General features: G+C 38.2%; 1 long non-coding RNA gene across 1 annotated transcript in view; it reads right to left on the bottom strand.

The window, feature by feature from the left end:
- Positions 1 to 286: 286 nt before the first annotated feature.
- Positions 287 to 15,252, bottom strand: part of LOC129136815 (uncharacterized) — a 233,455-nt gene continuing 218,489 nt past the window's right edge. Inside the window, exon 3 of the long non-coding RNA XR_008538773.1 lies at positions 287 to 378. This is a non-coding gene — a long non-coding RNA (uncharacterized LOC129136815). The remainder of the gene's footprint in view (positions 379 to 15,252) is intronic.

Below are 15,252 nucleotides of genomic sequence, written 5' to 3' on the forward strand. Positions count from 1 at the left end.
CAATAAGATGGGTTCAAATCGAGGTAGTTTGTCTACATAGACTGCACCTAGTTACTTAGCTACATTGCCTTTGTGGGTTGATCGAACTCAATCACTTAATTCTTACTGACTTGACCCCATTCTCTTCCTAATTGTATATTTCACAAACACTTCATGTTTATGACACATGCTAAACTCTCTTGAGCCACACATTGTTGCTAGGGGAGTGTAATCATCATGCATTAGAAATAAAAGTGTGCAAAGGCTAAGGTGACATGAGGAAGCCAATGGCAAGAATAAGGTTAAAACTCACAGCCTTGGTTGTCCAGTTTTCTTATCAGTCCTTTGAGACTTCACACATTCTACCTGATTTTTCAATTTCACGGGAGTCATCGGGAGCTGAAGGCAATGAAGGCAAAATCAGGCTTCACTCCTGGGTAAAGGTAATAGCTTAGATGGCAGATTACTTTGTAGACATTTTAGTACAGGTAGCAGCAGGCATGTTTGAAAATTCTAAGTACTGCCCATTAGTATGCAGAAACACCATCAGCTGCCGAAATCATTTTCTAAAAAACCAGGTCTTCATTATGTCCCAATTGCCCAAAGTATGTTTGCCTTGTCAGACACAGATTTTTAAAAGCAGTTCAGTCTTGAGCCACTTTCGGTAACATGGATTTCTCCCTCACTATTTATTTTCAGTCCTACTTTCTGGTGTAACTCTTTTTTCAATATATATGAAAAAACTTTTTTTTTGCCTTAATCCCTTTGCTCTTTTTAGCACAGTCAGCAGTTTTGCAACCTTCTTTCTTTCCTCTGGGCTCCAACAGTCTGTTGTTTGCACTTCCACAGTTTATTGGCAGCGTGGTTTTTTTTGACAATCTTGAAATCTAATTGAATGTTTCTTGTTTTAAAATTTACTTCTCAGAGGAACACTAGATAGCTGGATCTCTACAATTGCCCTTTTTATTAATCTTCTACCTGCATCTATACCGTAATATAGTTAAATATTCAAATGTGCCAACCAAAATTTGTGGAACTAAATTAATTGAAAGAAAATATTTTCAGAAAATAGGAACATGCGGAAGAAAATTTTCTGCCACTAAAAGATAATACCCTTCAACTTCAGGTCAATGAAAGCATCATCATAATCTTACTAACAAATTTTTGGGGGCACACATATTTCACTTTTCATTCCAATAAACTTCCTAAGTGTACAGAAATAAAAAATTATCAAAAAGTAAAAAAAAAAAGGACAGGAAATGTTTTGGCATTCTGATATTTCATCCTGATACAAGCAAATAGGAAAAGAAATCATTTTCCATTTAGATTTCAAATTGGATATGACTATGAACAATCACTATTTCTAAAACTGACGGTCACTGATAGCTAAGATTTTATTTGTTTTCAGGTATATGTTGAAGTTTCATCTTTCAGTCTTTAATTCAATTATGATTCACCCCAGATTTCAACAGTCTCTTCTTCGAAAAATAACTGAGCATAAACCCTCATAATTTGATACCGTGCATTTTATTCAGCTGAAACACATAGTACCCTCTTCCAGGACAGTTTGCGTTATAAATAAGAAATGAAGGCCTAAAAATTGAAAGGATCAGACTGCATTATTTTGGTTTAGGTATTTACTACTTGTTTTATGTCAATAGTAAGTATTTGGAGCCATTTTAAATATCAGTGCACATGTTGCTGCTAAATCCAGAATAACAGTGCATAGAAATGATCCTAGAAAATTAGTCTTCCCATTTATTTAATGTGTTTATTTAATCAACCTCCTCTATGAAAAACAGTCTGTTCTATCCAGTGGTGGATAGAAACATTGCTGAATTATTGCCAGAGGAATCTTCTAGAACGAAGTCAGGTCTTGTTACTTCACTTCTCAAATACTCCGGTGGCTTTGAATTTCATTAAAGGATGAAAATCAAAGATGAAGAAACTAAGGTTTATAGAAATTGACCTTGAAAACAAGGTCAAAGTCGGAAACCAACATGCTGAAATGGCTCTGTTACACCAGGTCTCCTCATGGTCTTACAGGACTTGCATATCTTGACTCCCTCTTAAACCTCAGTCTCTACTATTCCAGCCTTCACCTTTCAGCCACGCCAGCCTTCCTGTCTTTCCTCGGAAATGTCAGGCAGGCTCCTGTCTTAGCACCTTGGTATTTCTTTTGTCTCTGCTTGAAATGCTATTTCCCCGGATTCCACATGGCTTGATCTCCTACATCTATCCCTCTCCGTGAAATGCCAGGAAAAGCATCCCTGAATGCCCAGTATGAAATAGCATCCCTCATCCCAGCAGCTCCCTGTCTGCTTTACTCTACTTTTTTTCCTACATAGTATTTATCACCAGCTCATACAGCACATATTTGCTTTCTGTAGCTATCCACTGGAAAGTAAGCTCAGTGAGAACTTGACTGCTGGACTTGCCATTGTATCCCCAGGGCCCTGAGGAGTGCCAGGCATAAAAAAAGTGCCCAGTAAATATTTTCTAAATTCATAAATGCAGTTATCCTCCCTGCCCCAACTGTATTAGTCTGTTTTCACGCTACTGATAATGACATACTGGGCAATTTACAAAAGAAAGGTTTAATGGACTCACAGTTCCATGTGGCTGGGGAGGCCTCACAGTCATGGCAGAAGGCTGAAGGCACATCTCACATGGTGGCAGACAAGGGAAGAGAATGAGAGCCAAGTGAAAGGGGTTTCCCCTTATAGAACCATCAGCTCCTGTGAGACATATTCACTACGATGAGAACAGGATAAGGGAAACCACCCCCATGATTCAATTATCTCCCACTAGGTCCCTCCCACAACACATGGGAATTATAGGAGCTACCATTCAAGATGAGATTTGAGTGGGGACACAGCTAAACCATATCACCCACCAAGTCAAATAAATTATGAAGCCAACTACTTTTAAGTAAAACAAGCATTATACCAAATGAAGTGGAATGACAAAGAGGTGTTGGGTGTGGGCTCAGTGCGAAACTAGGCAAGTTCAATGTTAGAAAGTGAAATGCCAAAAGACCTCCCATGTATCAGTGGTGTGGCTCCTATTAGATTCATGCCTGAAAAATTGGGTCAGGAGAGGAGGCCAGATGTACAAGACCTTTAAAACTCCCTCCCCCTGTCCAGTGACTGATGGTCAACATGCTTGCAGCAGCACTCACTGCTGTCTGAGGCAGCCATAATTTCAAGCATGTTAGACATTTGCAGTGGAAATTCCAGAAGGGCCTGAATGAATTTATGCCAATCAGGAGACATCCATTTTTAAGATATTGCAACCAAAGGAGACTTCTCTAGGCATCCTGCTGAGAAAAAAATCTTCCAAAAGGCCTTTATAGAACCCTAAAAAGTCAACGTGTGGAAGGACTAGGATTCAGGTTGCTCTCTAGAGCTTGGGCTCTAGGGAAAAAGGAACAGCCAGAAATGCCACTAGCCCATTCAGCCTCTGTGGGAAATCAGAAAAATGCATCCATTCCTCCTGGGAACATAGAGTACTATGTCCAGGTACTCACTTGGTCCCTTGTCCACTCACCCTTACACAGAGGGCAATTATGGGTGTGGCCCTAGGAATAGCAGGGATGTTTCAGAACAAATCGAAATTACTGCTGGCACTGGCTATTTCCATAACTCATGGAGGTACCCACTGCCTCCAAAGCTACAGCTTTCTGAGTTCCCAACCATAATAAAGAACTCTAAGACGGACAGGTCCTTCTTCCCCAGGTCCTTCCACACCACTTGGATGGCTTGTCGGTGGACACTTAGCCAAATTGCGTGGAACTTGAGATTTTCACTTCCACTCTGAGTTGCTCTCACCTGTCCCCAAAGTTCTTTTCACATCTATCAAGAAGTTTCTATACAAACCAAGGCCACAGGAGCATCACGATTAAAAGCCCTACTGGGAAGTCAGACAGGTGTAGATCTGAGTCCCACGTTAGCTCATGTCATTGAGCAAATCCCTTAATTTCCATCAGCTTCAATTTCTTCATTTTTCAAATAGGAGTAGTAAGAGTGACTCAGAAGATGAAGTTTAAATTATAAAATGTACTTATAGAATAGCTGGAAGATGATGTAAATTATTATTATTGTCTGTTTACTATTGTTGTAAGTATTAATATAATCGACTAAAATTCATACTCGGACTCTAAATCCAATAAAGTTCATGATATTTGCTCTGAAAAATGGTAATTCCTCTATAGTGAATATTTATTTATATTCCAGGTGTAACTTGCATAGGCTTGCAATAAAATTTACCTTATAACGTTTTATATGTGTTTATTATATAACTATATTAGGTTAGTGCAAAAGTCATTGCTGTTTTTGCCACTGAAGGTAATGACATAAATCACAATTACTTTTGCACCAATCTAATTATATAAATGTTGTCAATACATAGAATTTTCTGATATTAATATAGATTTATCAACTTCCTTTTAATTTAATAATCTTTTCCCACTTGTTTTCAACTTCTCTGAGCTGTTTTTTTATAAGTGTGTCTTTAAATAAACCTACCCTAGATTTTTGAAATGCAATCTGAAAATCTCTACTTTTAATTGCAAATGTAAGCCATCTGTACTCATTTTATTTAAGAATTGTGATTGAGATTTATTTCTATCATCTTATTTAGTGTTTGCAATTTACCATATATTTTTTCTTTTTTCCTTTTTTTCTGCCTTCTATTAATTATTGGGTTTTCCTTAATCATTTTTTTTTTTTTTTGCCCTTTACTGGCTTGGAAATCATATAATCTATCTGTTAAAGGTTGCCTTTAAACTTTTACTTTGCATACTTGACCTAACAAAGTCTTAATTTGATGATTATCTCCCTCTCTCTCCAGAACACACTTTTTCCTACCATCTTACACATTATTTGTGTCCATATTTTAATTCACTTCACTTTTTTGTACCATAGTCAATGCTTATTTATGTTTACCTAACTTTGCCAATTTCTTGGCTCACAATTGTTTCTTGTCCAGGAATCATTTCCTTGGATTCAGTTTTCTTTTTTACGAAGTTCATCCTTTAGTAGTTCACTCCTGGGTCTCATGGCATTAAAGCTCAAGTCCTTTGTTGTTGGGACCAGAACCATCAGCCAGAGTAGCTGCAGCAACACCTCATGAGTTCACAGCTATGATTTTCAGTCCATCTTTGATCTTGGCAACTAGAGCATTTCTTTCTCTCTTGCAAGCTCAGCTATACATTAAAAAAACAAGTTTGCTGTGTCACATTTTGCATTTCAAGGAGTCCATTTTGAGGGGATCAAATGTCAGCATTCATATATGGAACATATATTAGGAAACACACTGTGTTCTAGGTATTACAGATGTAAAAATGGAAATGAAGCAGTTTGTCCCTCAAGAAACTTATGATCTAACAGAGATAGTTATGAATCAGACATATGTAATACATTTTAAGGTGTTATAGATGCTATAATTATCAGATCCTACCCTAGATTAAGCTCTTTAAGAATAAAGAGCTCTTAAAGAATACAGTGACATGATTATCTTTCCATCTCTAGCATCTACAGTAGTGCTAGCAGATAGAAAGTATTCACTAAATGCCTGAATGTATGAATGAATTATAGAAATCAACAAATATTTGCACTGTTGCTCATTCTCACTTTTTAATTCATAAAATGCAAGATGATTGTTTTCTAATTACAACTGAATGTTTATAAAGATTTTACTTGAAGATGTTTAATTTTATCATACTAATAATAGAAAATATTAAATCTCTATCTACTTTGTATCAGATATTGCTCTCAGAGCTTTCCAAGCATTAACTAGTGTGAAATTCACAATAACTCTCTACAATGGAGAGTTTTGTGGCCTGGGTTACATATTAGAAGCTATATTAGGAACTCATTTAAATTGATCTGACTAGAGCTTCTGTTACTTCCTACTATGTATATATCCATCTGCCAGTCTACAATTCCAAGGTAACTTTCAACTACACATTATCCTTTATTTTTATAGTCATCATCTATGCTTGCAGAACTTAGCTCATTTGCAACCTGACCACTGTCTTAGTGATTGATCTATTACTATTGGTCAAGAAGGCTCACCTCATTCCAATGACTACACACCGTGCTGATTTTACTGCTGCTATGCTGTTCTTAAAATGCCTAGCTGGAACACACTTACATCTATGACCCATCTCTTATCCATGGCGACTTTCCCCAGCCACCTTCCAGCTAGGAGTGGTACAACCTAACTAAAACTAACACCCTCCAACAAATGCTTATAAATAATCCAATTACTAACAATCTAGAATTATAGAGGATCTAGCCAGCAACCAACATCTGGTATATTGCTTGGTAGAATTTGCTTTTCAAGAATTGGACCAATGTTATCCAATACATTTTCCTGTCACCTTTGCTATTTCCCATGAGTTCTCAAAAAAATATTCATAGTAGCTGTAAAATTATATCTGAAATTATTTCAGTATCCAAATATATCTCAGTAGCCCAAAATATTGAAATTATTCCAAGAATATAGATGTTATTTTACTGCCTTAGCCTTAAATATCCTTTATTTATTTATTTACTTATTTTTAGGATGGGGTCTCACTCTATCTCTCAGACTGGAGGGCAGAGACGCAACCACAGCTCAGCCTTCAGAGTAGTTGGGACTCCAGGTGTACACCACCATGCTTGGCTAAATTTTGTATTTTTTGTAGAGAAGGGGTCTTGCCATGTTGCACAGGCTGGACTTGGCCTCCCAAAGTGCTAGGATTACAGGCATGAGCCACTGCACCCAGCCAGATACCCTTTATTGATAACAGTTCAATTTTTTTCTAGTTTGAATGTGGATTCTTTGGCAGGGAAAATGTAAACAAAATAGGAGTTGAACAGTTTCACAAGGCATGACCTGTGTTTGCCATCCTCAGAGTACTAGTATTTCATATTCACTCAAATATTTATCCAGTATGAACTATGTTTCAGGCATCATTCCAGCCACAGATATAATTGTAAACAAAATAGACAAAATATCTAGACTTAATGGTACCTGCAATATGGTATTGCATGACGTGGATAAATTTTTCCTTACTCTGAACTCACTAGTGGCTGTCTTTAGAGGACCCAGCAAACTTTCCCTGCTTTTTCCCACTTGCTCCATCACATACATCACATCACCAACACCATCACATACATACACAGTCATGAACGGCCCTCAGGCCACACCAGATTACATCGCTGTGGATCCAACCCTGCATTTTGCTGCCCCTCCTTTACTGCGAGTGTCACCTCTACCCGGAAAGGTCTTCAACCTCCAAGTTCCACAGTAATTTAAAACCTGTCATCATCTTATCTCTATGCCATCTTTATTCATCCTAACACAAATACATGTATTCATTTCACACTCTCTCATCATAATTTAGATTATACCTTTTATAATCTACTTTGGATTGTGGTTACTTGTGTATAGATTGTGAGAAACAATCAAAATCCAGGGCTAACAAACTCTTCCCTTTTACATCTGCGAATTCCATACAGTACTGAAACAGCTGTACGCATCGAATGATTCTCAATAATGCTTGGTAACTTGAATGATTATGCCACCTTCTCTGTTGTATAACTTAATTTCTATTTATTCATTCAGTTATTTACTCATTCATTCAAAAAGGCACTTAGTTAGTGCCCACTAGATGCCAATCATTCTCTCAAGGAATTGAGGATACATGAGTAAATAAAACAGACAATCACAATTTTTCAGAGTTTTGGAATTATTTAAGTTAGAGTTTATGAATAATCACTTGTCTGCAAGAATTGATAAGACACTGAGGCACATTACTAAAGAAAGTGACAGAGTTTCTTATAGTGGCTGTTAAGTGCAGTTGACTTTCTGTCTTGAGGTATCCAAATAAATTCTTCCCTGGAGACAGAGGGATGAAGGGTTTTAGCTCACAATGTTCCCTTGAGGTCTTTAGTTTTATGAATCAATATGCATGAGGACAAATAACCAAGTGAGTCTATTCTTCTCCCCCTTCGTTATTCATTCCAACAATGAAGCCAGAGAGAGGCGTCTATAAAAATCATTAGCAGTGGGAATTGTAGTAGGTGTAAGACTTCCATCAGCCCTTTAGCCCTCCTCTAAAGTAATCTATTTTTTCCAGGAGCTGAAGGAGTTTAACAATCTAGAAAGGTCAATTCTCTAAAATATTCTCAACAATATCTGGATTGCTAGCATTTTGTGAGAACAGGAGACACAAGGTAATTTTGTGAGAGGAAAAAAATGCCTTGAATAGCAGAAAACTCAAATTAGCTTTTTATCCCCTCCAGAATAGTAGTTTGAGAATGTCAGAAAGCTTGACCAAAATGTAAATGTACGAAACAGAACATAAAGAAATCTGAAATCATAAAATGACCACTCCTAAAAAGAAAAAACAAAAAAACAGGTTGAGAAAGAGGTGGTTGGTTTTGTTTCTACAAAATAGAACCTTTAATGCTGGTAGCATATTTCCTTTCAAATATTTGGTTCTAAAATATCATAAAGATGAAAAGAGGCTGACTTATCAAATTAAAGAACACAACATTGAAGATACTCTTCAGGCAACAGAAACCACATTCGTATGCCCCATATGGTCCTCTCCTCTCCTCCTCTTCCCCATGCCACCTCCACTCTCTGGCCTCCTCTAGCCCCCATGCCGGGGTGCCTGGAAGATGGGCCCCAGAGAGAACCTACCTCAAATTGACCTGGCCACCGGCAAAACTCCCAGTCAGAGGGTTGCACTATTCATAATTCTCATGTACTCTCCCTAGAGCCCTAATGTTATTTTCCAACAGAGTGACTTCAAATACCCTTTATTTCAGCTTTGCTGAAGTCAGGAATTAGTTGCCCCTGACGATTGCTTTACTGAGATGCCTAAGTGAAAGGTGGAAGAAAATTCCCTTTCTATTATTTCTCAGAGAATCCTGGAAGTCACTTCCTGGCCAGGAAAAAAAATTCAAGCACGAGTAAGATAACTTTGTCACTGAGTAGCTAAAGGATGAATGGCACGGTCTGGGAAACTTTAAAGTATCCAGGATTCCAGGAAGACCTGTTCCTTCCCAAGATGCTTAAGGATCTGTTCCCTGCTCCACTGGAGACATGCTGTTGGAATGTGGAAAAGCCTCTCCACTTCCAGGATAGGAACAGACTGTCATTCTCCCAGAAGGTAACACAACCGTGAGCAGCTGGAAGGTAATAGCTATTCCAGAACAGAATATTCCACTCAAGTTTCTGCTTTATCTGGGCCCTTGGCAGTCAGCCCAAACATGAAAGAAATGTCACTGTACTGGACCGAAGCAAGGAACTCCGTCAAAAAGGATTACGGAAAAAAATGAGCTATGGGGGAGAGATTGTGTACAGGACTTTTGGCTGAATGAGAAACTAGGCCCATTCTGAAATGAGAGCAGCTGCCATTCCACGGAAGCCCTCAGGCCTTCATTTATTTTAATAGGATTTTAGTGGAGGCTTGCCTTAGTCTTGGGTTGGTTTATCATTTATGATAACCCATCCTGCGCCATAAACTCAAACACATCCCTTCAGATTCATTGACATTTGAGGAGCGTGATTTTATCCTCCCTTCACTTAACATACACTTTTTGATGGCTTACAAGGTGACAGGCACTATTCCAGATTCTGAGCTTCAGCTTTGAAACCAGAGAGACAAGGACCTGTCTCCCACGGAGCTTCACACGCTAGCATGTGGGCTTGTTGGGGACGGGTGGTAGAGGAGTGGGAAAGGGATGTAGAAAATGAACAAAGAAAAAAGATATTAATGAGGTAATTTTTTAAGAGCTCAGATTATTCTTTTATTTTTATTTATTTTTATTTTCATTTCAGATTCAGAGGATACATGTGCAGGTTTTTTACATGGATATACTGTGTTAATAGTGAGTTTGGGTTAGTGTTACAAGGTAATTCCTTATTTTTTTCTTCAACAAAGAAAATATACAATTATGCCACAGATTGACTGGAATATGGATGAGGTTTTTAAAAATTATTATTATTTTTATATTTTTAGAACTGGTGTTGCTGAGGAGATGATCACTGAACTTGGATGTCAATAATCAAAGCCAACAGGTACGGGGGTAGGGGCTATGAAGGAGGCTACACAAAGTAGAATATCTAAAATGGAACTAAAACTTGGAATTAAAGTATGAACAAAATACAGACTTATGAAAATAACATATATGTATATCAGAGGAAGATACATTTTACCAAAATATCATATGTGTACATTTTTCAGATAAAATAAATATTGCTCCATAGTTCACTTTCCTTAGCCTTTTTAGCTTAAAGATGTCATAAAGAGAGACTAGTCAATAAATTGGAAGCCCTAATATCTGAGGTGACCTTGCTCATGCCACAATATGGCCTATAAGACTAAATTCCCAGGGACTAAGGGAGATATTGGTCAAAGGATTTAAAATTTCCATTAGGCAGGAAGAATAAGTTCAAGAGATCAATCAGGCATCCTGGTGGCTATTGTTAACAACAATATATTGCATACTTAAAAATTGCTATGAGGGTATATTTTAAGTGTTCTTACCAAAAAATAATAAGTATGTGAGGTGAAGATAAGTTAATTAGCTTGATTAAGCCATTCTACAACGTATACATAAATCAAAACATCAAGTTATGTACCATAAATATACACAATTTTCATCAATTTAAAAAATTAATTACTATTTTAAAAGCCTAGAGAATTCCCAGAAGTCAACAGATATTTTATGAAGGCACAAAAGCAACCTTTGTCCTTAAGGAGTTCACATTTTTGTTCACTGTATCACAAAACTAACACTGTTGAAGGCAAGGCTTAACAGCCACAGCAGTGTATAAACAAAGTTTCCTGAAAGCGTCAGAATACAGTGATTTATTGCAGAAGAATAGACTAAGTCATTAAGAAAGGATATTTACTGCGGTAATATTTAAAGCCCTTGGTAAATGATCTCTTTGAGAATTGCACATCTGCTGTTCTGGCAAAAAATTAGGAGACCTGAAAATAATATCTCTAAATTGTTTATTTTTTAGCTTAATTAACCAATTGGCTTAAAAGTCCAATTCAATCCATAATGGAGGGACTGAATTGGATAACATCTGAAGTCCTTTTTGATGCTTTAATTCAAAAAGTATTTCTATTTTTCAAAGTTCTATTTTGACATTTAAAGATGGGTTTAAAAATCTGATGTATGAAAGAAACAAAGTGCAAATGATAAAGTTAATTTTTGTTATGGATACTATTTTATTTATTGGATATATGTATAGAAGAAAATTATTAAAATATAACTTTAGTTTGTTTCTGGTGTATCTGAGAAGACAAAATAAACAGTACACATGCAAAAGTGTATAAGACAACACCGGAGTGAGACACGTTAATGTTCACTGGAATTTTTAAAATTTTGAACCATGAGTCACTAGCTGTGAAGTTTAATCAACAGCAGTTTACACCAATTTAAAATACTGCATGGTATTCATTTTTCTGCACAGCAAAAGCCATAAATAACCACATAAGTGACTGTTAAGTAACCACATAAATGACTGTTCTCAGTATTATTTTTATATAACCAAATAAAACTTTTATCAATTTTCTCCTCTAAATATTGAGTTTTTCAACATCTATAATCGGTGGCAACAATTCCCCTGATAAAGTGTAAGCTCAATCATGCAGGCACCCCAGAAACTCATGTGCTTTATAACAAGGTTTGGATGGTATTCTCCAACATTAAGGAACTCTCTTCTTCTGGCTTCTCCTTTCTTCACCACAACCTTAAAATGCAGCTTGCTTGTGAATACCCTCCAGCTGTAGCTCCAGCCCCAGCCCCAGATCCTCTCTGCCTCTTTCCCTGCTGTCAAAGTGGTAGGAACAGTGGCCACCTCACTGTGTTGAGGAAGCAGAAGCAGAATGGACTTGAGCTTGGGTGATGTCAGCTCCATCCTGCAGCTGAACTTCAAGGCCAGGGTCACTGGATCCCAAATAATTTAGTCTTCAGCAGCTGAAGCACGTCACCTCCAACAATACCACAGAACCAAATTCCCTGATTTTGGAGAGGGGAGAACAGGTTTTTACCTCTGCATTAGTCTGCTCAGGCTACTATAACCAAATTGCGCAGACTGGGTGGCTTAAACAACAGAAATTTCTTTCTCACAGTTCTGGAGGTTGGAAAGTTCAAGATCAAGGTCCTGCAGGGTTTAAGTTCCAATGAGGGGTCTCTCCCTGGCTTGCCGAGAGCCACCTTCTTGCTGCAGTTCACATATAGCTCTCCTCTGAGGACATGAAAAAGAGAGAAAGAGAGCAACTTCTCTCTCTCTTCCTCTTCCTATGAAGCCTCTATTATTTAACTTTCATTACCCCCAACGGCCCTATCTCCAAATACAGTTACATCGAGGGCTGGGGCTTCAATGTCTGAAGTTTGAAAGACATGCTTCAGTCATAGCAACCTCCAAGGCAGGCCTTTGGGTGGCTTACATTTCAAGGAAAATATATGGTCCTTTTCCTTTTCTGCCATCACTTCTCTGCACACCCCTCCTCACCCAACTCCTACAAACTCTTCTGTGTACCTGAAACTCCTTGTTTGGAAGCTGCACGTGGTCAAAATAACAAAGCGATGGGAATGAATTGAAGTCCAATTATTACAGGCTTTGCTAGAGAAGGAAAGAATAAAGCACAGCTTGGGACAGCTGAACTGAAAGAGATACCATGAGGTCACGAAGGGTACAAAAAGGATAGGCTAGGGGTTTTTAAGAGAATTTTCTTGCACTTTATTTTGAAGTGCAGGACTCACCTGTTTTCTGTCCAGCTGTGCATAAGCAGTACCCTGGTTTTGGGCATTATGCAGAACTTATTTAACCTAAGGTGCACTCAGACAGAAACCTCTTTAGAAAGAAATTCCTATTTGTTTTGCCCACACTAAGGTACCCAAATCCTTGATACTAGGCGGGGAGCATCTGGTTCTCATAGAGAGAGAGAAGAGCATCTCCCAAGTGTGGTCTGCAAAGTTGTAATTCCTGTATGAGAAAGATTTATACAGTACAGGAAAGACAGATGGCCTATAGTATCTGTATTTTGGTCATTCATAACAATGTGAGCAGAGCAAAGCCACTGAGAATTTATAACATGAGGAGACTTGTAGAACTTTGGTCAACCCAGTGTTTTTCAAACTTATTTGACCACATTCCTCCTTTTGTTATCATTGTGATAAACGTTATTCGTGATCACCAATCTCCAGTTTTCTTCCTAGGCTCACAGGAAGAGCACAGTTTCCACGCATCTTGCAGCAGGCAGGGCCCCATGACTGGTTCTGCCCAATGCAGCTGTGAGCAGAAGTCACATGAGAACAGGTGTGAGTTGTCTATGGGCCATACCTCCCTTTCCTCAGAGAGAGTGGAAGCTGTGAGGGTAGAACATTGACACATTCCAGCCACAGGAACAAAGCAGCCTGGATCACTGAGTCACCCCATAGAGGACAAGCAACCTGGAGACTGTCTGCAGCAAACTTTGCATGAGTGAAAAGTAAGCTCTGTGTGTTAAGCCCCTGAAATTCTGAGGTTGTTTGTTACTGCAGCATAAGCCTAGACTATTCTCACCGAGTAACACCTTGTAACATCATTACATGGAACCCACTTTGATAATTGCTAATGAAAACCAATGACAGGAGGGGTTCTTTAGGTCAAACAGCCATCTGCCCACTTTTTCTATAAAGGGCCAGATAGTGAATACTTTTTAGGTCTTATGAGCCATACGGTTTCTGTTGCAACTAATGCATTTGTGGTTGTAATGTGAAAGGCACCACACAAATAAATGGATGTGACTGAGTCCCAATAAAACTTTAATTACAAAGGCAGAAGTTAGGGCTGTGGGCAAACAGGCTATAGTTTGCTGACCCTTAATATCAAAGATAGGAGACTGAACACACATTTACTAGAATTAGGTACGACTTTCCCTCTATTTAAATAGCAAAAAAACTAAAATGATTTACCAGAGATTCTGATACCAATTTCCATTTTCTTCTTAGTCAGGAATTTTCCTTGGATAATCTTGTTTCGGTGCAGCCATAGGAAAATGTCAGGGCCCCCATCTGGATCTTTTATTCTATGTTCTGTCCTGTTCATCTTCTGTAAGTTCTACCTTGGTTTGTCTATTTCTTCATTTAGGATTCTTAGTAATCAAAGGTGCTTTTTTGCCTTTGACTTGGCAAAATATAGGATTATTAAAATATACGTACACATATCTGTATAAGATTTTAGCCCTCTTGAGTGTGTTTCAGAAACGTCGACTGCCTGATTTCTTGTTCATGAAAATATTTAACACCATAGCTCCTTTCTTTGTAACCTGAGTGCTCCAGCCTGCATTTCGTGCTTTTGGCATCTAACTGAATCCGTGCTTTCCTCCCAGACTCCTGGGGGAGGGGAGTGCATTTTATACCCACTGATAGTGGAAGACTCCCTTTCTGTTTGAATTTGCAATAAAATCAGCTTCTTCCTTTGCACAAAACATGGTCATCTAGACACTTCCTGGGAAAGATACCTTTCAGCTGGCAGAAGCTGTGGACCATTTTTGTTCAATTGCTTTATGACTCGTATCTCGTGACCCGCACTTGCATACAGCTTGGGGAAGACATGGCTATCCATGTGAGCTGCTGTTCGTGGGCTGCGGTGGACAGAGATTTCATGGGATGGAGATGCATTTGTGGAGATGCAACAGATAGGAATGGAGACAGGTTGTGAAGAATAAAGACAGAAGCCAAGAGTCCTGTGGGAAGGAGTAGTGAGGGAAGGAAAACAGGTCACTAGAAAGGTCAGCTTGATGGGGAAATATCAAGGCTGATGGTTAAAAAGGTTCAGTTATGAAAGGTTATTTGTTATCAGACTGAAATGTTTGGAATTCTTCTAGTCTAGGCAAAGGGAAGAAATGGAATACTGAGCAAGAGAGTGAAGGCATAAACATGAAATTTTAGAAAGTTTAATATGGGAGTGGTGTACAGGCTGGATGGGAAGAGAGAGACCAGATGCAAAGAGATCAACTAGCAAGATGTTTGGACTTCTAACGAAAAGAGAATAACTTTCATATGTATTTGTAGGAAATGTACCACTACATATTTGTATACAAACCTGGGAGTAATTCTTGAGTTCATCATGGAAAACAATTACATATATATGGTTATGGACCTTTTTCAGCATTCTCAACTTAGGCTCTTATTTATTTCATTTTATTTCCTTTCACTCACAGACAATTCATTTGCTTTTTCTCAGTTCCACAGCTCCTCCAAAAGCTTC

Source organism: Pan troglodytes, chromosome 14 (assembly GCF_028858775.2).
Source record: "Pan troglodytes isolate AG18354 chromosome 14, NHGRI_mPanTro3-v2.0_pri, whole genome shotgun sequence".
Lineage (NCBI taxonomy): Eukaryota > Metazoa > Chordata > Mammalia > Primates > Hominidae > Pan > Pan troglodytes.